A 7,462-nucleotide genomic window follows, 5' to 3' on the forward strand; every position below is an offset into this window, starting at 1 on the left:
TATCGGACAGGCAAGTGTGTGACATTGTTGCACGTGGCCCACCGCAGCAGAATGAAAGTTACGAATTTCCATTTAACGAGGAAAGACGGAGGTTCACAAGTACTCATTTCTATCGAACCATGGCAAATGGCGAGAAAATAAGATGTTCATGGTTAATGTACTCAGTTCAGAAAGATGCCATTTTTTGTTTTTGTTGTAAATTATTTGGCACTGGCGACATACCGCTACGTCGTGGAACATCTGCTTGGAAAGCACTGTCAAAAAGACTTCAGCAGCATGAAACAGGCAAAGGTCATCAAGACTGTATGGTGAAATGGTTTGACCTTCGGTCAGGCATAGTAAACCGTACATCTATTGACCAACTCGAATTGCAGGCTTTTCTGAAAGAAAGAGATTTCTGGAGAAATGTTGTCAAACGCATGGTTGATGTCGTTATTTTCTTGTCCGAAAGAAACTTGGCATTTCGAGGAAGTAATGAAAAGCTAGGCGATCCTTCGAATGGCAACGTTTTGGGACTGTTTGAATTGCTTGCAAAGTATGATACTGTCCTCAGCGAACTTTTACAGAGGATTAAGAAGACAGAGACACATGTTCAGTACCTCAGTCCACAGATCCAAAACGAGATGATTTAACTTGTTGTCAGTAACATTCAAGAGGCCAACATAGCGCAGCTTAAAAAAGCAAAATATTATTCAGTTATTTTGGACTGTACTCCCGACGTGTCACATGAAGAACAGATGTCTGTGGTGTTACACTTTGTTGAATGCAACGGTGAAGATGGTGTCAATATTCATGAAGCATTTGTTGGTTTTCTTAATGTTCATGATACAACTGGCGAGGGCTTATTGGAAGCGTTTCTTGAAAAGGCAAACAACTTAGGAATAGACATTGCTGACATGAGAGGCCAAGCTTATGATAACAGCGCAAATATGAGAGGAAAGAATAAAGGAGTTCAAGCCCGCATGCTAGAAATAAATGACCGTGCCTTGTATGTACCATGTGGAGCTCACACTTGGAATCTTGTGATCTCAGACGCAGCAAAGTCATCGAAATATGCCATTGACTTTTTCGGTCTGATTAACAGAATATATGTTATCTTTTCTTTGTCATCTTCACGATGGGATATACTTCAAGAACATATGCCAATATCTGTTAAAGGGTTATCTGACACTCATTGGGAGTCGAGAATTGATGCTGTGAAGCCATTGCATTATCTCCTTGAAGAATTGTGCAATGCTTTGTCATCTTTGCGAGAATACGTGCTCGAAAAGAAAGATGGCAATACAGCAACAGAAGCCGGTGCGCTTTTAGACCATGTTACTACATGGCCTTTTGTTCTGACTGTGTACACGTGGTACAATATACTATTTAACGTCAATAAAACCAGCAAATTAATTCAGTCACCAGATGTGTCAATTGACGTACTGCAGGCAGAAGTCGGTGCTACAATGAAGTTTTTGGAAGACTATCGAAGTACAGGATATAACTCTGTGGTCACAAATGCACGTGAAATAGCAGAGCATATGGGTATTGAGCAGGTGTTTCCAGAAACCAGGGTGCGACGTAAGAAGAGAATGTTTGATTACGAATGTGCTGATGATTCGAGTCGTCTTTCTGCCGAAGAAAAATTCAAATCGCAGTTCTTTCTTGTTCTCACTGATCAGGCCATATCTTCTGTTTCATCACGATTTGACCAACTCGTGGAGTGGTATAAGTTGTTTGGATTTCTGTAGAACGCTAACAGCCTGAAGCAGTGTCACAGAGAAAATGAACTGGAGAATCACAGCAAAAATTTTGAAAGAAAAATGGGAGACATTGATTCCAACGAACTCATAATGGAATTGAATAGTTTTATTTATGTCATCGAGAAAGAGAGAGGACTTGTCACGGCAAACAATTTTTTAATGTACATATACAAGAACAGCCTTCAGGAGATATATCCGAATCTTTGCATTTGCATCAGAATTCTTCTGACCACACCAGTTACTGTCGCCGGTGCTGAAAGGAGCTTCAGCAGAATGAAACTGATCAAGAATATCCTGCGCTCAGCCATGACAGATGACAGGCTTTCTGCGCTTGCAGTTATCTCAATCGAAAACAAAGATTGCCAGATCTCTGGACTATGACACGTTGATTAACCAATTTGCGGAGAACAAGGCTCGAAAGAAGTGCTTTGCGTAAATATGGAATACGTGTACACTGTAGGCCTATGTATACATAATATGAACCCTGTATACTGTATAAAATAAATACCGCATTCCAGTTTCTGCATTGTAAGGGGCCCCGGACATATGTTCAGAGGGGGCCACGTTCTTTGTTGCTACGGCCCTGCCTATGGCTTTGATTCAATGATCAGAAAAGGAGTATTAACATTTAGGAAGACGCTTGAGTGAAATAGTGTTATTGTCTATATATCTCTTTGAAGGTTGTGGTATCTGTATCTGAACTGTTTAATAAATAAATTACCCTATGCTAATTGCCACAATGTTTGAGAGACAGAAAGTTAAGCTTATTGTTTTCTCAGGCCAAGAGGCTGCTGGAAATGTATAAAAACCTTGGGACACGATCCTTCTTCATCTCAGATCTGCTTTGGGTTTCAAGAAGGGGAAACCCTAAGCCCTAAGAATTGAGATCTCCAGTCACTGACCGGAGTCACCCTGAATATGGACATTGAACTATAACCTATCGACTATTTCTAAAAGAACTCTTGGCAACTACAAACTCACTGCTATGTAACTGAACCTCAAGAAATTGAACTCAAGTCTATATGTATATTGATCTCTTTTCTTTTCTAATAAATCTTAGTTTAGTTAATAAGAATTGGCTATAAGCATGTATTTTGGGTAAGATCTAAGTTATCATTTGACCTGGGTCTGGGGCTTGGTCCTTTGGGATCAGAAGAACCTTTTTTATTTCACTGGGGTATCAGTTTTCATAACCAGTCATCCCCATAACAAGTGGCACTGGTGGTGATACTGGGAAATTGGAGTGTCTAAGGGAATTGCTTGTGTGACTTATGGTTAGCCAATGGGGTGAGACCAAAGTCCTCTCTGTTTGGCTGGTTTGGTGTGCCTCAGAGGTAGAGAACCACCAACCTGGGACTGTGACAACCCTGCTCTAAGCAATTTGTCCTGAATTAATACTCTCAGTTGTGTCCTGCCAAAGGCAGCATCGTTACACTTAAGTTCTCTCCAGAAAAACAGCTCTACATGGTAAGCTCCCTACTGGATATTTCTCCTATCCCTCCTTTCTGCTTGTTGATGGCTATTACTTTGAAGAATGCAGGTTTCTTGACTGGTGGTTCTGTTGATAGGTTGCAGGGTCAGATTTGTGCCTCAATAACCAGTTACAGGTGGGGCAGATGTATTGTTGTCTTGGGTGTGGCTGGATGAATGAGCTGCTATCACATCAATATTTATTCTAAATAGTTTCTGTCTGTTTACTGTTCATCGCTAATTAGCCTAACTGACAACTAATATTAATTACCAATATTTTCCAGTTATTCTTTTTTCAGAGGTTACTCACTCCCTCCCTCTTTCTAGGACAGCAGGAAATAATATTGTATATACAGCACGTTCCCATTCCTCCTCTCTGTCAACAGGTGTAAAGGGCCCTGAACACAGTGAATCCAGTGGTCCTACTGCACGGATAGAGAGAGGCAGGATTTGGGATTCCCATAAAAAGGTCTGTAACCCACCTCCGTCAAAAACACACACACCTCCCATAGAGCTTTGCTCGATGAGGTCTCCCTGCTCATTAGCGTGCAGAGAAGATTTAGGCAGGGGAGGACCAGTGGATATATGGTTATTCAGCTCAGTCAGACTTTTCCCTGCCTTGAAGAAGGGACATAGCAGCTATGGAGACTACTTCAGCCTTAGTCCATAGTAGCTATTGCTTGCTGCAAGTGGACAGAATTTCTGAGCACAAGTCATAGCCTGATTACTCAAGAAAAGTGCTGCAAACAGTATTTGACCAGTGGACTGACTTCTTGGAGACTGAAACACAGTCAAGAGATCAAATACTATAGGCCAGATGTGTAAATCTGTCTGATGTGGTGCAGTATCGTTGACTTTGATTACACCAGCTGAGGATCTGACCTTAGAAGTCTTAAGGAAATAAAATACTAAATCTCAGGGCTGATCTTGAGCCACTAATTTCACTTAAAATCCACTTTAAAACTGCAGCCACCCCCTTCATAAACTTCATAAACTTATCAAACTCAGTCTTGAAACCAGCTAGGTTTTTTGCCCACACTGCTCCCCTTGGAAGGCTGTTCCAGAACTTCACTCTTCTGATGGTTAGAAACTGTCATCTAATTTCAAACCTAAACTTGCTGATGGCCAGTTTGTATCTATTTGTTCTCATGCCAGCACTGGTGCTTCACTTAAACAATTCCTCTCCCTCAATGGGGTTTATCCCACTGATGTATTTATAGAAAGCAATCACCTCTCTCCTCAGCCTTCATTTGGCCAGGCTAAACAAGTCAAGCTCCTTAAGCTCCCTTTTGCAATGCAGGTTCTCCATTCCTTAGCTCATCCTAGCAGCCCTTCTCTGCACTGTTCCAATATTTACTGTGGTATTTCATGTTCACAGGACCCTCCTTCTGTCAGTGGTGCACATCCTTACCAGGAGTGCTTGCACTGATTTAAGAAGGGCAGAGTGAGGGGCTGAGAGCCCAAGCAGCAGCTGGGCTCCCAGCATGGAACTGAGAGCCCAGATGTGAGACCTCCTCTGTCCTGGGTTGACAACCTAAGCTGTGAGCCTGGTGCAGGGTTCACAGCATGAAGTCTACCTGCCTTTCTTGTCAATTTCACCATTACCTCCAGCTCAAAAGGGGGCTCACAGCTGAATCTGTGAAATTGACAAGAAAGGCTGATAGCCCCAGCTCTGACCCCACAGCAGGGAGCCTGTCACCCCAGGGTGGTGGGCAGGAGTTCCAGCTGTGGGTCCTATGCCCAGCTGAGAGCTGGGGGCCGTGTGTGTGTGTGGGGCGGAGGGGCTGGAGCCCTGAGCCAGATGCTGGCCTCAATTTCATAGTAGGGAGCCTACCAGTCTTTCTTGTCAATTTCACAGCTCCAGCTGTGAGCCTAGCCTGGCAAAGAAAGCAGACCTATGAAACTGACGAGAATGACAGCCAACATCAGTAATGCAGTGTCTACATCAGTGGTTCTCAACCTATTTAGCATTGTAGGCCATTACCTGGTCTGCAGGTTGAGAACCACAGATTACCCCCATCCGCAACCATTCTCAGACCCTCTAAGCCCAGCACCCTCCACCCAGAGACCCCCTCCACAAAGTGATGCCAGAAGCAGACCCCCAGACCCCACCGGGTGAGCTGAGCAGCCTTCACCACACAGCTGGGCTGCAGCTGTGTGCTAATTGGGCCCCATGCGGCTCAATGGTTGAATACCACCAGTCTACATGGACACTGCGTTGCCCTAACTACACCAACATAAGTGCTACGCCTCTCGTGTTTTATGTCGGTGTAGTAAGGCACTTACATTAGTGAGAGCAAGGCCATAGCATAGACATTGACATAATCAGGTCGATGTAAGATGCCTTACGTGGCCCTAACTCTGTAGTGTAGACCAAGCCTCAGTCTTCCGCATCCACCAGCCTGTAAAATACAGATGATATTTGCCCAGCTTTATAAAGTGTTTCAAGAGCTACAGAGGTGAGCTATGCAAGAGTAACAGTCAACTTCTGCCCCAATTTCTACCCTTCTCAATCCCACCTATGTGGGGATGGGGTTGCATGGATGAAAGTCTGGGCAGAATTTGGCCCAAAGTATTATCAGGGTTTCAGTAAGAGTACACAACACCTACTAACCTGAAAACTAAACCTATTATTGGAGTGAAATATACCTCTGCTGTGATAGTCTCAAAGCCATGTCCACTGCAATTATAAGGATAAAGAGTGCACAACTGTTTTATTCAAGTACTCTATTTAATTGGTATTCGTCAGTGATACCTATTGACCAGTTATCTGATTTGATGTTAAATTTTAAAAGAGCTTTAGATGTCTCAGAATCCGCTCTCATATTCCCTACATTTGTTAATTAGGACACAAACAAGTGTGCCTTAAATTCAATTAATAGGTCAAGATAGGAACTCTCTGTGGGCATGACCATAGGGCAGGGACTCTCAACCTTTTTTCTTTCAGAGCCCTCCCCACGCTGAAAGAACTCCACAGCTAACCCCACCCCCGCAAACACACAGCTGTTTTTCTGCATATAAAATCCAGGGCCAGCATTAGGGGGTAGCAAGCAGGGCAATTGCCTGTGGCCCCACGCCACAGGGAGCCCCACAAAACTGTTGGCTGGGCTTCAGTCCCACCATAGCTGGCCTCAGGCTTTGGCTTTCTCCCCTGGGCCCCAGTGAGTTTAATGCCAGCTCTGCTTCACAGACCCCTCTGAAACCTCCTCATGGCCCTCCAGAGAGCCACAGATGCCTGGCTGAGAACCGATGCTACAGGGGACACTCAGGAGACTTAAAGCAAATCAGTTAAAGATGTGAAGTCAATGACAACAACCCGTGAAGTGCAAGTCCCTTGCATAGACAAGGAAACTTCAACCTTAGGACAGTGCAATAGTTTTACCATTTCAATTGGTCCACTCTCCTCAATCTGTCAGTGACCACTCCAATTCTACTTCCGTTGTGGCTGGACCTGATCACTCAGGAACATGGATGATTCTGTCATCCCGACCTGCAATCCCTCCACCTCACAATGTGGATCCTGCATGGCTAACTCAATCGGAGTTATGTTGCTCCCGCTTGGTGCAGCAGGTTCTTTTGGGTAGCAGAAAGCCCTCTACCAGGTCCACGTATTTGGCCAAGTGGAAGCGTTTTTCCTGCTGGTGTGCTCTGAGCAATACTCCCCGCCTGGAGGCATCAGTACCTACCATCTGAGACTCTCTCTTGTCCTTGAAACAGCAGAGCCTAGCAGTTTTATCCATCAGAGTACACCTAGCAGCGATTTCAACCTCTCACCCGGGCGAAAATGGGCTCTCAGTCTTCTCCAATCCCATGGTCAGCAGGTTCCTCAAAGTTTTAGATTATCTGTACCCGCAAATTCGGCATCTGGCCACTATGTGGGACCTCAGCCTCGTCCTATCCAGACTCACTGGTGCCCCATTCGAGCCGATGGCCACCTGCTTGCTCCTGTACCATTCCTGGAAGACAGCCTTCCTCATAGCTATCACCTCGGCGAGACGTGTTGGAGCTTAGAGCCCTCACGTCGGACCCACCGTATACGATGTTCCATAAGGACAAGGTACAGCTGCGACCACACCCTGCCTTCCTTCCTAAGGTGATGTCTGCCTTCCATGTCAACCAAGACATCTTCCTCCCGGTCTTCTATCCAAAGCCGCACACTTCTCGACGAGAACAACAGCTGCACTCCCTAGACGGTCAAATGGGGCCTGGAACCCTTAAGAAGAATCCACCCCACCGAGTACAACACT

This window comes from Mauremys mutica, unplaced genomic scaffold, assembly GCF_020497125.1.
Source record: "Mauremys mutica isolate MM-2020 ecotype Southern unplaced genomic scaffold, ASM2049712v1 Super-Scaffold_2380, whole genome shotgun sequence".
NCBI lineage: Eukaryota > Metazoa > Chordata > Testudines > Geoemydidae > Mauremys > Mauremys mutica.